Below are 22,095 nucleotides of genomic sequence, written 5' to 3' on the forward strand. Positions count from 1 at the left end.
GGCAGTTGAAGAAGGGCAGGTGTGCTTCCTTTCACTGCAACAGAAAGCAAATTACAGATAAGGAAGGAAGCAGGTGCCAGCCAGACTGGAAGTTTCAAAATCACTGACACATTAATCAACCCCAAATTAATTCATGGCAGTTGAAGCAGGGCAGGTGTGCTTGCTTTTTTTCACCCCCATAATCTACAGTGATAAACAAACATAATGGGTGGCAGTGAGGATGTACCAGAGGGTGGCATGGGTGTACCAGAGGGTGGCAGTGGTGAAACAGAGGGTGCTGTGAACCTGTGATGATAAACCAGACGTAGAAAAACATATTCGCGGCCGTTGCGAGCCGAAAAGTAAGTTCGCAATTGCGAAATGGTCCACAAATCCTCGCGAACGCTCGCCAACACAAAAAAACATAAAAATCCGCTAATCCGCGAGAGTTCGCGGATTTTGCGGATTGCAAATCCGTAAATACGCAAATTCACGTACGCGAGATCCGTTAGATCCGCCCATGCTTAGTTTTGAGTTCCAAAATATATTCCGCGCCTCTAGGTTTCCGAAGCATAGCGGCTAGTGTCCTACCAGGGCGGTCTCCCTCTCCATAGCGCCTGGCCTGGGCATATTTATGCAGGAATTTCACTTCCCTCTCAGCTTCCTCCTGATACTGAGTAAGCTTCACCCTGAATTCGGGACGGGCCATAGCAGTGGGCGATCTGATTATGGTGTCTTCCAGAACTGCTAAGTCTTTTTCAAACTCCGCTAATGTGTTCCTAATAGATCGCAGCACTCCCGTTTTGAGCGCCATGCAGTGCCCTCTTGTTTCCACCTTACAGGCTTCCCAAAGTGTTCCAGGCGAGTCTACTGTCCCTTCATTGAGAGTAAAAAACTCCTCTAGTTTGCCTCTCAGTTCCTCCTTGAAGACCTGATCTAGCAGGGCCTGCGATGGGAACCGCCAGCTAAACGGTTGTATGTATTGTGTGGGGGTGGCAATCGTCACTCCCACTGGGGCATGGTCTGACAGCGATCTCGGAAGGTGTACGGCCTCCAGTACCGAAGTATGAAGGTCTCTGGACAACAGCCAGTAATCAAGCCTCGACCATGCGGCCCTGTGCGCTGTAATGCAAGTTCCCGCCCGCTTATTCGGGTGTAACAGCCTCCAGGAGTCAACCAGGGAAGCATCCGTGATGATGCCTCCCAGTGCCTCAGCCGCCTTCGGGTGGTGTTCCCGGGCAGCGCCCTGTCTATCAGCGGCATCAGAAAGCACCACATTAAAATCTCCCGCCCACAGTATCACCGCACTGCCAAGTGTACGCATTTTATCCCACAGTGTCTCATAGAACTCAGGAGTGTCGCTATTCGGGCCATACACATTCACCAGCAACATTTGAACACCACACAGGACTCCCAATAGCATTATATATCTACCTTCCTCATCCCTCAGCACCTGGTGTGGCACCCAGTTCAGGCCTCTATGGATCAAGATAGCCACCCCCCTTGCATAATTCGAGTATGGGGCATGTAGTGTCTCACCCCATCTAGAGTGTTTTAGCTGAGATGCAGCTGTGGTGTGCAAATGAGTTTCTTGCAGCATACAAATATCTATGTGCTTCCGCGACAAGTATGCATGCACAAGTCTCGCTTTCCTTCTGTCATTCATGCCTCTCACATTCCATGATAGGCATTTTATCGATGGATTTGCAGCATTCGCACCAGGGTTTGCGGTCTCACCAGATCCTAAGCCGCCTCTAGAGTCCATCACAGTGTCAGGACAATGGTGGTGAATAACAATCGGAGCATCAGAATGTAAAAAGCAATCTGTCGGTGGGATATATGTCCCGACTCCCCATCCAGTAGTGAAAGTGTCCACGTCCATCCCCCCCTTCGGGATTCAGCATCGGTATCAACGTACGCAATTCGAGCAAAATTAGGTGACATTTGCAACATAGCGCCTTCATAGGTGAACTGTCCAAACCAAACAAAACTAAACCCACCTCCACCCCACCCACCCGCTCCAACCCCCAATCGGGTCGTGCATATACCCCCCCATTGCCCGCCCCGTCCAGAACCAAATAACAGCATTAGTAGAAGGGCGAACCATACTCTGGGAGACATCCCTCGGGGTACGCAGTCATGGGCCTTCTAACCCTGTACTCATGACAGGGCGATCGAGCGCGGATCTGACCCTGAGCGCTCTAGGACCCCCCCCAGACCCCAGACCAAACGAAGCAGTAATTACTCACGATCATTGGTCACAAACTTTGAGCATGTAGTACATGATCCCCATCTCAAGTGGACAGTGTTTCAATCAATAAGACAGTGCATCATTCAACATCACTTAGCTGCTCAGTAGCACCCCGCTCCTCCTCCGCCGAATGTCCCTTCTGGTCCTTAGCCAGCTGTTTAGCAAATTTGAGGGCCGCCTTCGCGTCCGTGAAGAAAGTGGGTTTGCCCGGCCCCTGCACCCTTAGTTTTGCTGGGTAGATCAAGGAGTATTTAGTGCCTGTCTGTTGAAACACCTTTTTCGCGGGCAAAAATTCCCTCCTGGCTGCCTGCACTTGGAGAGTAAAGTCAGGGTACATGGATATCCGGTTACCTTTATATTGCAAATCCACCATGTTTCGCGCCAGCCTCAGTATAGAGTCTCTGTCCCTGTAGTTCAGAATGCGGGCCAGAATGGGCCGCGGCGGGGCTCCCGGCTTGGGCGTTGGTCCCAGAGTGCGATGTGCTCTCTCTACCAGAAACATCGTCGACAGTCCATCCCCAAATAAATCCTTCATCATCTGTTCTATGTAGCGTTCCATATTTTCAATGTCTGTCGATTCCGCCACGCCCGTTATGCGGACGTTATTGCGTCTGGACCTCGCTTCCAAATCCTCATTTTTCATTTGTATCAGGGACAGCACTTTGTCCATGCCTCGCAATTTCTTGTCTAGGTCCGTCTGGCATTCCTCCGCCTCCGTCACTCGGGTTTCCAACACTGCGACCACCCCTTCTTGTTTGTCCATTCGTCTAGTCATGCTATCCATCCGGGCAGCCAAGGCATCCATCTTGCCATCTATGCCTTGCAGACTCGTTTTTAAGTCCTGGAACATGGCCTTGATGTCATCTGCCAGCAACACATTGCGGGCCTCTCCCGATGTCTCCTGGTTCGGTGCGTCCGGGCTCTGTGATTTTTTAGACGCTTTGTCGAACGTGATTCTGGATTGTCTGGTGTCAGGCTTCCCCATGGCGAAATGCAGTTCCACCGCACTAGACGTAAGTCGCCCTGAGTTCACTGCTCTTCCGTCTGGGCCGGGCAATCAGGCTGTGTGGCAGGCAACCACCGTGGCCGTCTATCGTAACGTGGCACCTTTTCGTCTGCGCCTGTAGCAATGATGCTGGCCACCACAATAGGTCTCTACCAACAGCCAGATCCGCCGCTTGGCGCACAGCGTATCTTCGTCCGCCTTCGCTCCAGCAGTGCCCAATGTGCCCAGGGGAGTTACTCAACACTGTGAGGCAGTGCGGGCCCCAGGGGCCTTTCCAAGTTCGCACCTCGGATATTCTGGCCTATTGGTTGCGCCCCCACTAAGTGCGCCACACGCTGCAGCCGCAGTTCCGGCCCTAGGCCAAAATGGCGGTTCTTGCCTCGTTTCCGCCGGCCCGCTATTAGCGCCGTTTGGTCGGCGGTCGTGAGCCTGAGGACTTAACGACCCGTAGAGTCCCCAGTGGCCAGGACGCGCACTCAAAGGATCACTCACTGTGTAGAGGCGGGTGCCGAGTCCTGTTCCGTTGCAACCGCAAGATCGCGGCTCCCGTCCCTCCGGACGCACGCCTTTCACCTCACGCCTGGAATTGAGCTGTCCGGTGTCTCGGCCGTCGGGATCCGCACAGAGGCATCCGCCAGCCCGGGGTCGCAGCGAGTGCCACTCGATCAACATCCTGGCGGCGCAGGTCCCGCATACGCTGCCGGGCCCACACCCACTTCCTGTCGGCCAGCAACTGCTCGAGCTCCCTGCGCTCAATGTCCTCGCAGGCCCCTCAGCGGTCACAGAGCAGGGTGTCCGTTCTCAGTCAGGGCGGGAGCGCTGTGCAGCAAGAACACCGCCGAGGTAGAAGGAGATGCTTCGCCGGTCAGGGGGTGCACGGGGCCCGAGTCTCAGGTCAGGAAAAACGGATCAATGGCGGTTTAATTCACTCGATCAGCAGAGCTGCGATTTCAGGCAGCCATTCCGCTCGGCAGCCAAGTCACGCCCCCAATATCCTCCGGAACTTAGTAGGAAGAGATTCCTATGTATTAGTTTTTGGTTTAGTCAACGTTGAAGGATACAGTGTTCCAAAATATTGTGCACCTAATCTTTGTTTCCTTGAAACTTGCTCTGCAACAAAAAAACTTTCTGTCAGTAAAATGCCGGATGATGACAGTCTAACAGATGATGACCTGGAGACTCACTTAAAAAGAGTGAACACCATAATACTTGGGTTCGCAGCTGAAGGGTACAAATTCAACTTTAAAAAGTCACAAATTGCTACTCTAACTGTCCTGTTTTTAGGATATGAATTATCAAGTGAAGCCAAAAGCCTAGCAGACAATTTCCTAGAGAAATGCGCTGTACTCCAAGCACCAAAAACGCTGAAGAACTTACAATCAATACTAGGTTTCCTGAATTTCGGAGGAACATACATTCTAAATTATGCAGAGAGGGTTAAATCACTCTATGAATTAATAAAACCTGATTTCAAACAAATCAATTGGACTCAGAAACACACAGAAATTTTAAGATCATTACAAACAGACATGTTAACTAAAACAAAACTGCAAACACGCGCAAACGAACGCAACCTTGTAATCAGTCATCCCAGGAAGATGCGAATTCACGCACCTGACCTCTAATGAGGGAGAAACGGTACCAATAGCTTACAAATCACATTTGTACCCACAAGCTGAAATGAAATTCAGTTCTACTGAAAAAATTCTAACTGCGGTTCAAACTGCTGTAGCAAAAGAAAGAGCCCTAACCCAAGGCAAAAGGATATCTGTTTTAACAGCAGAATCAGCGCTTGAGGCATTAACAAGTCCACACAATCTGAAAACTGTGGCATTAGATCCGAAATGGATACAATGGGAAAATTCTCTTGCTGCAGAAGACGTAAACACTATTTTGACCCGAAAATGAAAAAACTAGAAAATCTAGAATACGAACGAGAATACCCTCTGTCAATCGAAATTCTGCCTCTCGAACAGTACAGCTGTGTAATCTACATGGACAGATTTGCACAACACTACGATATAGATGAAAAATCCTACAATGCAGCGTGCGCGATTGTTAAAGGTCGCTGGCGCTTTGGTAAATTCAGACTGATAATCACCAAAACTGAATCACTCAGAAACTGTACAGCTCAGAGAGCTGAAATAAGATCTTTAAAGATGGCGCTTGAAAATGCCGATCGCGAATTACCGACACTAATAGTGTGTGATTCGCTTACTGCGTCCGATCTTACAATAAGAGCATGCAGACCTGGATTCAAAACGGTTACAAAGATGACACAGGTGCCACAATGAAGCATAAAAAGCTATGGGAACAAGTAGTTCTTTTGCAGAAAGAACTACGAAAGACTCACGTGATACATACGCTGAGTCATCAACGTGATGGCGTTCACGTTGCAGGGAATTCATTAGCTAACAGAGCCACAGCGGCAGCGGTTCAACCGGCTTCCGTAGTCACAAAAAAGCGTACTAAAAACAAATAGATGGTGAAACGCTACTAGCAGTAAAAGCCTCAATGACAGGCAACTATGCGGCGTTACCTCTAAATTATCCACTCGGAAATAAATACATAATTGATGCAAACTCCGTTCCTTTTGCTCAAATCCCTGGAGTGGGGGATAGAGTAATTCCAAACACGAACCGGAGGGCTTACTTGATTCAAGAAGCACATATGGGACAGGGTCTGAGGCACCAAGAGATCTTGACATCTGCAATAGAATTACAATCACAATACTGGTGGCGGGGAATGTGCGTGCAAATTTACAACTTTGCGACTAATTGTCAGAACTGCAATAGAGATTGCAGTGGGGAACCAGACGAGACACCAGCCCAGATACCCTTATTAGAAAGCATCAGGCTATCTATACGCACAAATCCAGAAGGAAAAAGGCGGTCCCATAATTATTAAGACTAGATTCACTCAATATGTAGACCCCAGCGCTCGTCTGACGCCAGAACTGTTATAAAAGATTTGCGAGTGTTTATCGGCACATACGCAATTGGCATGCTACATTCTGATCAGGGTCCTTCGTTTAGCTCTCGAGCTTACAAAGAGGCCATGGCCAGCATGGGCATTGCATTGTGGTACTCTTCTCCCTTCCATCCTCATTCAGGTGGTCACATCTTGGATCTGATTCTTACTTCCCATCCCAACGTTCACTGCTATCCCCCTAAGCATATTTTTTGGTCCGACCATAAATTGATAAACTTCTCTTTTTCACATATAACCAATCCCTTGAATCGCCTGGCTACTCAGCCCATCAAACGTAGACCATGGCACAAAATTACTTCTGCTAAGCTCATGCAAACATGGGAACAGCCGATTCTCTCCAACTCTGAAAACATCGACACTGCTCTCTCCAAGTTTAACTCTACTCTGATGACAGCTATTGACACTCTTGCCCCTCAGAAAAATGTAAACAAATCTACCATGGCCAAAAGGGAAGCATGGTACACCGAGGCCCTAAAAACAGAAAAGCAGGGATGCAGAAAACTAGAGAAACTTTGGAGACGGACAGGTAAGGAGGAAGATAAGAATCGTTACCTGGAAGTAATGACCTCCTATTATAAAAACATAAAAAAAGCTAGGAAAATAAGCCTTACAACCCAAATTGAAGAGGCAGGCAACTCTACAAGAGAGCTTTTCAAAATTATTCAGACCTTTAACAACCCTGAAGTGTGCGAGAGCCCGGACACTTTTACCCAGGCTCTATGTGATGATATATCTCAGTTCTTTGAGGACAAAATAGAAGGGATATATAAAAAAATCACTGCAGTCTCAGATCCTCTGGAAATTGAGGTCCCCGAAATGTCCCCTATGCTGACCTCTGGAAAAACTCTTCAGGTAATCCCAGAAATAACTACTAAGGACCTGATTATACTTACCAATCAAATAAAGACTGGCTCTCCTACTGACTTAATACCCGCCAAATTTATCTCCCCTTTAATTGAGATAGTAGGACTTCCCATCCAGAAATTGCTCAATCTCTCCTATGCTGAGGGTCTGCTTCCATCTGCCTGGAAGGAAGCGGTAGTGAATCCCATACGCAAAAATTCCACCTTGCCCTGGTCTGAACTCTCCAACCTTCGCCCGATTTCTCTCCTTCCTTACATCAGCAAACTGGCAGAGAAACACGTAAATACCACTCTTTCCAGCTTTATCGAGGCGACAGGGGGCCTGGACCAATCACAATCTGGGTTCAGGCCCAACCACAGCACTGAATCAGCCCTTCTTTCTGTGACGGATCAGATCAAAATGTCACAGGATAGAGGTGGCTCTATGATTCTAGTGCTGCTGGACCTGTCTGCAGCCTTTGATACCGTGTCTCATAACATCCTTCTCAGCCGTTTGCAGGGAGTAGGAATTGGAGGCCTAGCATTATCATGGTTGGAGAGTTTCCTTTCCGGGAGATCACAATCTATCAGCTTGGGCCCCTTTCGTTCCATCTCCAGGGGGCTCACGAAGGGGGTGCCACAGGGCTCATGCCTTAGCCCTACATTGTTCAATGTATATGTGGCCCCCCTTGCTGAGATTGTGCGGAAGTATGGGTTCACACCGATCTCCTACGCTGATGACACCCAGCTCCTCTACCCTTTCAGCTCCCTTGACTCTAAAGTCAAGGAGAACTTTGCTGAGGGTATGAGGGCGGTGTCACGTTGGATGGCGATGAACTGCCTCCAATGTAATGTAACAAAAACAGAGGTCATGCTCTTTGGCAAAGCAAGTATTCTTTGGTCCCCTGACTGGTGGCCAATAGATCTCGGCCCAGCACCTACATCTAAACATCATGTAAAGAATCTTGGGGTGAAGTTGGACCAAAAGCTGACCCTGAAGGAACACACCAATTACATCGCAGGATTGTGCTTCCACACTATTGGCCTACTTAGACGTGTCTTTCCATATCTTCCTGCCACCTACAGAAAGACACTTGTGCAGGCATTAGTGACCAGTCGTCTGGACTACTGCAACGGCCTGCTGACATTAGCAAATACTGATGCGGTAGGTCGTTTGCAGGTGGTCCAGAACACGGCAGCAAGACTGGTCATGGGTGCACCAGCTAGGACTCCTTCTAAACCCTTGCTGAGGGAATTGCATTGGCTCCCAATACGGCAGCGCATCAACTTTAAGATCATCTGCTGCACGGTTCATAAATGCATTTATGGTGTAAGTCCTAAATACCTGTCTCAATCACTGGTGCTATATCAGCCCAGTAGGTCCCTTCGTTCAAGCAACCAAGCCCTTTTAAAACCCCCGGCCACAAAGAAATCCAGACAAGGAGACCGGGCCTTCTCCTCAGTTGGACCTGCCTTGTGGAACAAACTTCCCCCCGATGTTAGAACAACTATCAATTACCTATCCTTCAGGAAAACATTAAAAACCCTCTTCTATCAAGAAGCATTTCTGTCCACTTAATCTCTCTAAGATGTACTGCTTGACAATCCTATAGCTGGCACAGCGCGGAGATACCCTTACGGGATTGATTCCAGCGCTATAGAAGAAATTAAAATAAAATAAATAAAATAAATCCTGAGGGAAATGCGGTAGTGGAAAGAAAAAACTGTGACATAAAGCAATCTATAACAGCGAGGGTATTAGGTTCGGGTGATGGGTGGGTCAAACATTTAACAAGTGTCCAACGTAGTCTTAACAATCTGCCAAGAAATTCTCTAAAAGGTATAACTCCATACAAACTATTGTTCGGTACTAGAATGCACATCCAGGATTTAGATTGTCAGACTTCAGTGGTGAATGAAAAATCCTTTGATATCAAAGACCGTTTGGCAGTTTTACAGGACTTAAATGAAACAAGAAGAAGTCTAAGTAACAAAATTAAAGCCAACAGCCACTGAAGAGAAACCACCTGTCCCAGCAAGACCTGTCTGGATTCCAAAGATTTGGGGATCTGGTCAGAGAAAAGATCACGGTGAAGAAGGAATTTGGGCCTTCTTACAGAAAAGCAGTACCTGTCTTAGCTGTCAGCGGAACAAGATCAGTAGTACTACCGCCCCTTGCTGGTAAAAAGGAGAACCGAGTTGTATCAATCGACCTGGTAAAACCACAATCATGTGGCCAATAATAAGTAGTAGACCCAGTAGACTCCCAAGAAATAGCAGAAGACCAAATCTTCCTACAATCCAAGAGGTTCAAACTGAAAGACTAATCACTTTTGATAAACCTGCAGTAAATAAAAAAGGACAATGCAACAAAGCCATGGAATTTGTGCCTCTTGAAACCCAAATTGCAACAGTTCGTCAAGAAACACCTGTATACAACGATGTAGCCTCAGACTATGCTAATGAAACAAAGAAAAATGCAAAGACAAATGAGAATCCGGAAGCAATTCCAACAATTGACAGAACTGCATCTGGCTACTTCATCAATTTCGATGACTTTTCTGATGATCCAAGTGAGCATGAAGAAACGCCAGCAACAAAAACTTTCAAAGAAAAAATGACTGAACTTTTTCATCAACTAAAAGAAACATATCTGATTTCACCATGGATTGAATTTTGGATTGTGTTAGGTGTACTTTTCCTCCTACTTTGGCTCATCATGGTTCTATGTTTGGGAAAATTCATTGAAGGAAAATATAGTACAATGGACACAGCAAGTCAGAACATCAACTTGGTCCTAAAGCCTCACAGATCCTCTCACATCGAGAAAAGAGAACTGTCATCAGTGAACATCACAGCCAATCCAATACCCGGTGGGGTAGCATGGGACAAAACTGATTATGAAATTTATGGCCGATTGAGCTCCTGAAATATCCACATCAGTTCAAGGTTTCATTAAGTGACTTTGTGACACCAAGTACTTTCTCTGATGATTGGGACTTTGAAAATATTAATAATATGATGTCAGATTTAGTAATGTCAGCTAAATTCACAGAACATGATTATTTACAGGGTTCATCAAATTATGAAGAATTGTATTGCTATAATCATTTTGGTCATCACTATTTGAATAAATCTGCTAAACCTAGAATTTTTTTTACTTATAACCAATGGGAACATTGTCCAACACCGCCAAAAGGCAGCTCGAAAACATTTTATGAGAAATTCCAATACTTCTCAGGGTTTAACAACAGTGATCCAGAAACGTTTTATTTCAAAATGTTAAATAAGACAGGAATGAAAACAATGTTGACAAATACTAAATTGATTTATTCTGAAAAAATGTATGACAAAATGTCTACATTTGGTTTTGAATTTTGGAAAAACAACATTGAAACAAAAACCATCTGGGGTTCAAAAGAATGGCAGGTACAAGGTCGAGAAGCATTATTTAGAGCCTGCATGATCCCAGAACAAATAATATTCCTGAATGACACCATTCAGCAAACAACCTGTCTTGGTTTAGCCAAGATAAAAGATTTAAATAAACCGTCTATTCCGAAGCCCATACCTGATAGTAATAGCACTACAGATGTGGAGATAGACATATCCCATATTTTACACCAAAACAGAACAAATCCTGATTGGAAAAAATGGTTGATCTGGCCCACAGACACAAATAACCGTCAAGATAGATTCCTGAACAAAATACAGGGGTTCAAACAGACCAGGCCAGACCCAAGATATTCCCAGAAACAACATTCAGGGATAGTTACAACATACAGTGTAGGGAAACTATGCCTCGAATGGCTACAAAAATCCACACTGGCTGAAATTAAGCAACACTTATCTTTACTTAAAGACGGTGCTGACTTGTGAGATTTCATACTGGGACCTCGCAAACAACGTCAAAAACGTTTCATATACGCCGGTATATACGCTGCTTACAACGAAGCTTGGAAAGTAACACAAATTGAAACTGCAGAAAAAATACGAGAAATTGATCGTATAAATTTGGAAAAATCACTTTCTGCAGTGGACAATGGGTTAACGACTCTGTCCTCCAGAATATATTCATTGGACAGCATTGTATCATCTGCTATTGATATAATAGAGCAGGACTTACTAATGTTACAACATGGTCAGTCCCAATTGCGTTCTATTGTACAACTTGGCTGGACGTTGCAAAACCTGCATTCAGGCTATGTGCCATGGCGTCTAATCAACATAACGTCATTATTTTCTATCTTTAACCTTACTGATAAACAAATCAGTTTGGCACAAAAAGGAGCAGACTATACGATTCTGAGCATTGAAAAACTGGAGAGATTACCATTGACAATGTCAGAGAGACCTGTCATTGAATGGATAACAACTTTCCAGTTTAAGTATTGCCCAAAAAATATACCAGCAGGCCTGTATGAAAGGTTAGGTAAAGGATACATCAAGCCAACATGGAAATTACCTTATACACACAAATGTTATAGTGAAGGAAGAAAGGAGGCGTTTCTTAGTGGTAACAATTGTAAAAAAATCCCTAAGCGGTACACTTCTGTGTCAAGGTATTAACTTACATGGAGCCTGCGAAGGTTAATCAAATAACCTTTCATGTCACCTGCATGGCACTCCTGCGACACAGATAGAGCCATTTTTCAGACAGCTTTCCAACGGCAGCTACGTTCTAATAAGTGACCACAGCTGTTGTGGCATGGTGCCAGGAAAAGACTATCTCGTGAGCGTTACTTCCATGGTCACTTGCTGTATGCAAGTAATGTATCCAAACAGCAATCCAGACATGGAGGCGGCAATATGGCCTTCTTTGAATATCTCTTCTATTCGAATTGATACTTTAAGCAGAATGAAGTCTATTCTTTTACAGACAACTGTGCCTTTAACCTCGTCCAAAGAGACGTATGATCTGCAAGTTGCAAGGACAGCGGCAGAGATACATTCCCTATTATCGACAAATTGCCCCGTGCATTTCGTAGAAATGTTAGGTCAAATCCTAAACATGTCTGATACCAGTGGCATCGCACGTGTATTTAAGACAATTTTTTCAGGACTGTTAGCACCCTTTGAAACAGTTCTGGGCATTTTTCCGAATTTTGTCCATTCCTTTTTCGGCGGCCTGCCTCTTCTTTTGGGACTCGTAGCAGGAATTTTATTTTTGATCCTTCTGCTCTGATATGGCAAGCCAAGCAACAGACAAAGCTCCAGCTACAATGGAAGAGACGATCCTAGCAATACGCTACCGAGACCGAAGCACTAAAGTCCTCGGATTAGCCCGGCTAAGAGATCTGAATCAAACTTGGTTTCTTTCATTCAGACCAATCTGGCAAGATTGCATCTTACCTGTGCTTCGATGTCTGCTATGCGGAGAAGAATGCGTGTTGGACGTCTGTCGTACACTACCATCAGCAGTACCAATGGATATCGATACTTTGCTAGGTCCGGTAACGACTCATGCAACGTGTTGTCCCCAGCGGCTACCTATTCTGATGACGGCATTCGTTGAGACTTCACCATTACGAGTAGGTGGTGGTGAAGTACGAGAGGAAAGCAGCACCAAACAGGTACAGCCATCTGTGAGCATTGCTGATCCAAACATCGATGATAGCAACCATTCTCACATATGCATAATTTCAACTTTTTCGAACTTGGTCGAACTTTCACCTGATGTTGTAGACCAATTTTTCGCAAGCCTGTCTGATATGATGTTCTCCACTGAACAACAAGAATAACTTTAAAAAAACAACGAGCACACAGCGTTCCCTGAACTCTGAATTCGGCCTTCAGTTTTTGATAAACAAAACTACTGAAAACATTTGGAACTATTTTTTCCCCTGAAAGCGAAATTATTTTTTCCACTTCCAAAATATTTACCTTTTTCTGGCACATGGTACTCTGCTTAAAGTAGAACTATTCTTAGAGAACAGAGCTTCTATTTTTAGAGATACTAGAGACAATATTTTATCTCAACCTCTAGCACATGTACAGTATTGTATAAATACGTGATGGAATGGTCTCGACCTTCTTTTCTGTATTCAGAGCCATTTCATAAATGTAATTTTCGCAATTCATTCAGCTAATATTTATATATGCATTTCCTGTATGATAACACTGCTTGAAAAATGTACAGTATAAATACTCATTTTCGTGTATATACCATACACCATTTCAAATGCAATTTATGTATTTTGGGGTGGGTTGGAAAACACATGCATTGTTATATGTTTAGTATTGCTTAGTATTTAAGTAATGATGGACATTAATACGTGGAGTGGGTGTTGTGAATCTATCTAGGACCCTAACCAAGATATCCCCAACGCATGCCCTTATATGGTTATAACAAAACATATCCTTATAATGGCATAGGAATCATGTCCATATCTAGTCATAGCCCATGCAGTCCAAATACGGCATGGCTACTCCCATAGACTCCTAGAAAGTACAACGCGTTGTTTAAACAAACCAAGCCTCCAGCAGTCCGGGAAATCCCCCTGCTTTTGTTTTGATTTGCACAAGAACTCCTGGAGTCCAGAAAGAACTGTTAGTTCTTAGTGACGTCTTATGTCCAACCTTACGTCAAACCCGGCACCTTTCAGGTATAAATATACCAACAGTTGCCTTAAGCAAACACACGGTGGTTTGGAGCAGAGCGGCTATCTACTTGCCCTACGCCCAGCTGATGCGAGTGCCGAAGGAAGCCGACCCTCCCATTTGACGCACTGAGAGAGACGCTGTCTTTTCTCCTGCCGAGAAATCCAGCTCCGGTGTTTCCAGTCACCCCTGCGGGTAGCTGGGAGATCGAGTCCTGAGAGAGAGATACAAGACCTCCTACATTCTATTACCAAGGTACGGAGCACCGGGGTAGGCGTATCTTAGAAGCACCAGTTGAGTACATTTAGTCAATGATTTTATGTATGTATATATTTTATCCATTTTAAAGTATCATATGGCTAAGAAACCATATCAATGCTTTTACAGTATTATTTCATAATACTCCTTTTACTGTACGCACTTTACTTTATGATAAGTATTGCAATTGTGGCAGCTCATTTCTCTTGCATGAGAAAGAAGACTGCTCAATAAATAACACCTTTTATTGAAAACGCCCGTCTCTCTATTTCTCTGCACTCCTGGTGAAATTAAGCATGTACGATTGACTGAGTGAAATAACTGTCTATTGTTTTCACACGACTCTAGAGATATACTCTTTATTCTGAGGGAGCAAAGTTGTCATGTTTATGCGGTTGTCAGAAACTAATCCCTTCTTGTCTATTCAGGAAAGTTAACCCCTTCCTGTTCACTCGAGAAAGTTTCTAGTGACCTCTGAGCTAGCTGGCATAGTCAGTAGAGACCTAGATGACCTCAGTGCTACGTCTAAACTGCTGTTTATGTTATTTCAATGCGCAGAGCCTATTGGGAATATAGGAACAACACTACAGTATCTCCAACAAAATTGCTGAACAATTTACAATAATAAAAACCAGTTCCTGTTGCGTCAGATTTGCAAATACATTCGGTTCTTTGAACATACCTATTTACTGTTAGTCATAGACTTGAATGTTGTGGATTCAAGTTGTCCCCACAATCACTGGGAGCACCCACTTTGTTCCACTGGCCAAATACGAACAAGTTACTTATATGTAACAATTAACTAACTAGCTCATAAAGTTTCATCATTATTTGAGCAGTATATAATGCTATAATCCGAAAATTAATAATATGCTTTACAGATAGCATATAATACAAAAACAGATTAGGCTAGTAATGAAGAAAATAATATGCTTAGTAGCCCAAAGAGATGTTCAAGAAGTGAATAAGTACTTGAAGATGCCGGGTTAGAGGGCCCATAAAGTACCGTTACTAAAGAAAAGTGTTTGGGGTGTGACTTGTGAAGCCAAGATGGCGGACGTTTAGACCCTGAGCTCCTATGTGCAAGCCCTTAGTCCTCCTGTTATCGATGCCTCTACTCACCCTTCCAGCGGCCCCTTGAGCCTTCCTCGTCGGCTTGCTGCCTCCGCTTCACAGAGGAGGAAGATTTGTGTCATGGCAAGCCCAGAATTGAGAATTCCCAGGCTAGTGGTTTAGCACGCCCCTGTGACATACTCCGGCCTCCTCTGCCATGCAGACTCATGCTGCGCCATCAGGACGTGGCTGCAGTACCTGCACTCTCCAGTGAACCTGGAGACTGTGGAGCCACAGCGAGGACGAGGATGGCGGTGAGCTACGGCTGACCTAAACCCTGCCAGGTGTTGGGCCTTTGCTGCTGCGAAGATGTGTGGAGCCAGTGCCTTGGGGCTTAGGTGGTCAGTGGAGGCTTTACCCTTACAAACCTGAAATCGGCTGGCCTCTCCTAGACCTGCTGGATGCCTAGTTCCATGACCCGCTGGCTCACAGGTGGACTTGCCTGATGCTGGACATTAATTGAGCAATAGTGGCTAGAGCTGATCTGTTCCTTAGCTAATCGGAATAGAACATTTGCAATCCTGCCAACACAACTGGAGAGCTTAACAGCAGAACAGCTCTGAATTTTTACTGACCTTGCTAGGGACCAATAGCCCCCACCCAATCACTATCAGTGGGATACACAGCAGCGGAACGCCACTTGACGTGAAACTGTAAGCTTCAGCAGCGATTTGGGACAATTACTCTTCGCCCCTCATTGGAGGGCTGTCTTCCATTCTTTGCTGCCCTCATAGACTCCCTTTACCTGCTTTTGGCACGCATGTTACCAGTTGGTGGGCCTGCCCTGATGCTATCTGAGCCCTGGTCCCTATTCTGACTGCACGTCTTACATTTATAATCCCACAGGGCTGCCCACTTGGCCCTCTCTCCCTATCTAGAACCTTCTTTGCTTGAGGTACACCGTTTTACATTTCTCCATACTGGGCTGCTCATGCTGCACATAGGCACTGTGTCACTATCACGTGCTTAGCATCTCCGCAAGCAGTTCATCTCTTGGGGGCAGATTTATGTTTCCTGGCACATCCCTGCAAATCAGCAGGTATGCGCCAGCACTGTTCCAACCGTCCTATGTACAACATGGTGTGTCAAGCCTTACGCCTGCTTCAAGCAGGTACAAGGTTTTGACGCAGCAGCATCAGAAAAGTGACTAGGTGAAATCTTGTAGAGTGAACAGGCACTTTTCCGAGGCGTTCCTGTGGCGGAACGCCCCCCCTGCGCCGGAACGCCAACATGAAATCTGACGAGGGTTTCATGTGGTGCAGGGCTTTACAACGTGACGCATCTCCCTAGTTGCGTCAAGTTATAAATAGGGCGCAACGGGGCGCATGGTTTACGCCGCCGCTGCATCACAGATGTGACGCAACGGCGGCGCAAATGAGGTGCAAGGGGCTTGTAAATCTGCCCCCTCGTGTTCCTCATGCAGAAACTATTGCAGTCGGAACTACCCGGACTGGAGAGTTGTGATTTGCTGGGTCATGGAAAGAGTTTGCGCCATGACTATGATCCAGACACCACGGCGCTCATGAAAATCTGTGCCTTCACCCCCACTAGAGGGAGTATCTGCCTTCCCTCCACCACCTGCTACGGCAGACAAACAAGATTCTATATTAGCAGCGATCAACCAATCACGTCTCTTTCTTGAAAGCAAGTGTTGATGCATTGTCAATTGTAGTTTCTCTTCTCCATAAGGAACCGCGTAAACCTGCAGACTGGGTGTCTCAAGCCAAGCACTCCCTACAAGAGTTACAACCACAAACAGAAACTGTACAGAAGGAACTAATAGTACTATGCTACTTAGAGATTAGAGCAGAGGATGCAGCGGGCTATGCTGAAAGGAGCCACTTCAGAATCAATGGCTTCAGAGGACCAAGACACTGTGACCTACTTGGAAAAAGGTTTTTTTGACATCACAGGCACTCACTCCGTTCTTTTCTATAGAAAGGGCTCAGAGAATGCTGCGTTCTGGGCTTTGTACAGCAACTGCGTCGAGGAAAGCTTCTTTATTACAAAGACAGAGGTGCTTTTTCGTAGGAAGTTTGAAAAATGAGCCCGTTGTCTGTTGACAATCACTGCATAATGCTATTTCTGCCCAGTGGCAGTCCAATATCAAAGAGCGGTCTTCACTGAAGAGAACAGGATTTGACCTGCTCCCCTTTGTTTCCAGCAAAACTTTGTATCACAGCTCTGAAGAAATAACATTGATGACCAAGGTGGGCAGAAGTATGGGAATGACCACATCAGGAAAGAAGAGAAAGAGACCTGGGAGGCATGCCAGGTTGTCTGCCCATTTGGAAACGGTACCCTCTGAGAGCCAGCCAGCAGAAAGTCAATGATTGGCTCCTGAGGTTGCAGCAAGTCTTCGATTAATTACCAGAACAGTAGACAGTAGACTCAGAATATATGGACTCCTTGAGTGAGACTGATTCTAGCTCCTCCAGCTCTGTTCAGAGGTTGGCTAGTCCCCCTGGCTGATACCCCTCCTCCTGGAGTGTGAATGGTCCTCTCCCATAGCCACTGATAACTGGTTGTTTGGGGATCTAGGATTTTCCTCCTCCCATTTGTCAAATGGTGTATGCGACCCTGAGCGGACATATATATGATTTTCAAGTAGGGCTCTTAAACCTGCTAATCTCGCAGTATGATACAGTTGTGCCTCACCATGCCCCATACCATACCTACCATACTCGAGTGAGTTATTTACATTTGACCACTACGTGAACATGCCACCCCCATTAGAACATTCTACATTTGTCGCCTTGTGGAACCAAGGGCGGAGCCATGCAGCTTGCACCGCAGGGGAAAGAACTTCACTTCCCATCAGTCCCTAAAACCCGCCAGTGCCTAAGAGCGCGACGCTGACCGGCTGTGTAGGCCCTACCTTGTGGAGCCAAGGGGAGGGGGGGTGCTGAAGGACCAAGCTTGCACAGCAGGGGAAAGAACTTCACTTCCCATGAGCCCCTGCAACCCGCCACGCCTAAAAGCATGATGCAGACCCGTGGCCAAAGGTAGTCCCGTCCACACCCTTCATTACCCAAAAGAGGCCGCCCCCACCTCTAAGTTGCAGGTGTTTGGACTGCTCAATCAACTACAATCTATGGGAAAAGGAAGGCCAACCATCCAGCCCATGAGGGAGAAATATTTAACATCTTGGACTCGTTTTTGACAAGAGCCGCTAACGCCTTGACCAAGGAAATCAAACTCACAGAACGCCGCCTTTCTTTGGAGGAGGCAAGGAGCAGCCTGAAGGAGAATGTCGTGCCAAGGCTAGCTGCTGTACCCAGTGCATCTGTCAATGTCTCTCCAGGCACTATTGATGCTGACTTCACGATTTCAATCGAACCCCCAGTAAAGAAAAAAGGGGTGGACATAAGAAGAAGAGAGCCCCCTATGATTAAAAAGACTAACTGGGAGGCCAAATCTGGGAAACTACTATGTCGCCTGTGTCAGCAAACTATGACTTTAACCCTCCCGCAGGCGCTCTGCGATACTAATGGGAATGTCCTCCCAAGCCCCGCCGATAGCACAAAGTTTTGCGGAACTCTACACAGCACTGTATGCACCCAAAGAAGTGATCATCCCCATCTTGATAGATAGATTCCTTGACTATATTCCCCCAAGGGATGTAACGGATGATGCACGGGAGACCCTATACGCATCCATAATGTTAGAAGAATTAACAAAGACTGTAACAGAACTGTGCACCAGTCAAGCAGCCGGCCCTAATGGTAACCCTAGCTAATTCTTTAAGGCCTATATATCACAATTGGGACCCCCCCTCCTTAATACCATTTACGACACGTTAGAAATCACCAGCTTACCAGCAGATTGGAAACACATGGAGATCGTGTTCTTCCCCACGCCTCCTATCTCCCCATATCTCTCTCGAACACAGAGGCGAAGCTGCTTGCAAAAATCCTCGAAAACGGGCTACTACTACATATACCAGATCTAGTTCACCTGGATCAAGCGGGCTTCATGCTGGGCCGCTCCACCCGTCACAACGTTAAAAGAGACCATAATGTGATAGCAGTGGTGGACCGGCTAGGTAGGCCGGCAGCACTGTTATTGGCAGATATGGACAGAGCCTTTGATTCAGTCAGTTGGACGTACCTATTTACATTACTCAAGAGACAAAATTTAGGACCACGTTTTATAGCCTATATCCGTCTACTCTATAATGATTTTGCAGCGGTCCGATTTGCAGACTGTGTCTGGGCCCCCTTTTCTGTCCAACGAGGTACAAGGCAGGTGTGCCACCTAACCCCCTTACTATTTGCACTTGCGATTAAACCTCTGGCAATCTGGGTCCGTAAAGACGCATCTTTATCTGTGGCTTTGCATGGACGCCTGATATGTCGGATCGTATTGCATTATAAGCAGATGACATTGTATTTTTTCTCATAGATCCATATAGATCGGAACCCCGAATCCTACAGATAATGCGTGTATTTGGGGAGAATTCTGGGCTATATATGAATATACAGAAATCAATCACCTGGGCTCTACAAGGAACACTAAGGAGGAGTAAGTGGGCCACAAACATAAGGCATACTACAACGGGACTACATTACCTCTGGGTCTTCCTTGAGGAAGATCCAAAGCTATTGTGGGATCGTAACCATGAAGTCGCAACTGACAAGGTACGGTCAGATGTACAAAAATGGTCAGGACTACCTCTATCTTTATTTGGGAGATCGGTCATATTCAAAATGATCTCTCTCACATGACTTCTCTAGCATCTACAGCACCACACAATTCCGGTTCTTCTATCCTGGTTCTGCCAAATCAATGCTATCTTGGGACAGTTTATGTGCGGTGGTGGCGCTTCCCGTGTTGCACCTCGCACATGCTTTCCATCAACATACTGAGGAGTAGTAGCCGCTGAAGATATCCAGGTCTATCATGCGGCATCACATTTACAAGTGATAAATGCTTGGTGGTACGGATGACGAGATGACCCAGCCTATGCGGTAGAGCAATGGCTCCTTGATGACCCTACATGTACATCATACCTATACAGTCGATCAGATGTTAAGACCCTACCACCCGCCACCAGACTGGTAATACTCACACAGTGACAATCTCTCCGAAGGATAGGTTGGTGAGGGCGCCTCACACGCGAGATGCCTCTGTGGCGCAATAGACTACTGCCTCACCTGGCAAATCTTCAGGGCTTTCGAGGCTGGGACCAGATAGGAATCTCCACAATAGGGGATGTCGTGCACGGTCTTACCCTAAAATCATTTCAAGACCTCAGCCACGAATATTCCATGCCGAACACCCAGTTCTATAAATACCTGAAGCTCCAACATGCTATTACACTGCATATAGCCCAGATTGAGACGCTTCCAGATTTTAACCCACTAGAGGGCAAACTCTTGACAGGAGATCTTGTTGATCACAAAATCTCTAAAATATACCAATCTCTCATCACACACTGTACCACTACACTCGAAAAGCTGAGGACATCCTGACAGGTGGATATAGGTACCTTTGAAACGGATGACTGGGCAGAGGCTCTAGAATCCCCACAGGGCTAACATTTCCAGACGAATGAGATTAATTCAGTTCAGAATCCTTCAGAGAGCTTATTATACACGCTATAGACTATGGCTGGCCGGCTTGATAGAATCCTCCATAGGTTTGCGATGCAGGAAAGATGAAGGCACATTCATACTCACAACATGGTCATGTCTGGCGCTAGAGAGATTCTGCTCAGGGGTAATTACATACTTAGCTGACATTATAGGCTGGGAGCTTCCCAAATCCTGTAGGCCCTGGCTGGGTCTCATTCTTGCCAAGAGACATAGCAGACTATGGAAGAAGGACAAACCTCCGGCAATAGGGGCATGGAAAAAGGGGATGGACGTTTGCATGGGGCTAGAATTTCAGACTCGGGATGCCCACAGACACACACGAAAATATGTAGGAGATGGGCTGAATCCCGCGGACTAGTACAAGAAAACCATATGTCAACTTCGGATTTCATTGATTCTGTGTTCAAAACATGCAATCCTGTCTAATATGCCTATGGTTACTCTTTATAGACTTTAATGCTAACTGGGGACTGATTTTTCAGAATAAAATGACTCAGGAATTGGGTTATGATGTTATGATTGGTTAGCTAACAAGAGACATGATAATGCATGTAGCCCTCCGGGCCATTTTGACATAAATACAATAATTTGTTGTGCAAACCAAAAACTAACTCTGAAGGACTCTTCTAGAGACAGAATTTCTACCTGTCATGACGATGTCTAATGTAGTAAAATGGAGCATATTGTTATGGTATTGCTGCAGCCCCTACAGAATAAAGTAGAGAAAATAGAAGAGAGTCTTTCTATCATTACAGCTAGCTATAGATTGGAAGGGTGGCCACGGCATTCAGGGAAATAGTGGCAAACAAGCCCACCGTATAGCCTCTCAGCAGTATCAAAGGACAGTACAGGCAACAGAGGGAGATGGACGAAGGGAGGGTACGTTAATGCAAACCTTTCAAGTTGAACTCCCACCAAATTCTTCAGGGCTTAGCCATCTGGGTCAGGCCTCTGAGGTTCAGACAAATACCTCTATAAGCGCCCCTTTAGCTCAGATGATTGAGGGGTCAGGTGTATATGGATTATGAGGCAATGGAGCTGAGAACCAAAGAGGAGTAGGCAAGGAAGGGAAGGGCATCAAACGAGGTAAATCTAAGGGACAAAGGTTGAACCTCCTCCTTGCAGATTGCCCATACATTCTAATACTAGCCAACACATCAGAACTAAATCATATGTAATCGGAGACTATAGAGAGGCCTATGACATAAGTCACTCATTGGTTAGCTAGAAATACTAGGGCGACCTTTGCTTTTTATGGTCACATAATTATGTCCAGGGGAGTCCCATGGATAGGCAAAATATAAGAGAAGTTCCTTCAATGGCCATATACATCAATAATGTGTATGCATCTCTAAATGTCCAGATAGAGTGACAGTAACAAGTTAATTAAGGACACTGATTATTCAAAAATTGTGTTTATTTTTCTTTTTTTATGTATATATAAGTTCATATAAATAC

This window comes from Lissotriton helveticus, chromosome 2_1 (genome assembly GCF_964261635.1).
Source record: "Lissotriton helveticus chromosome 2_1, aLisHel1.1, whole genome shotgun sequence".
NCBI classification, from domain to species: Eukaryota; Metazoa; Chordata; class Amphibia; order Caudata; family Salamandridae; genus Lissotriton; species Lissotriton helveticus.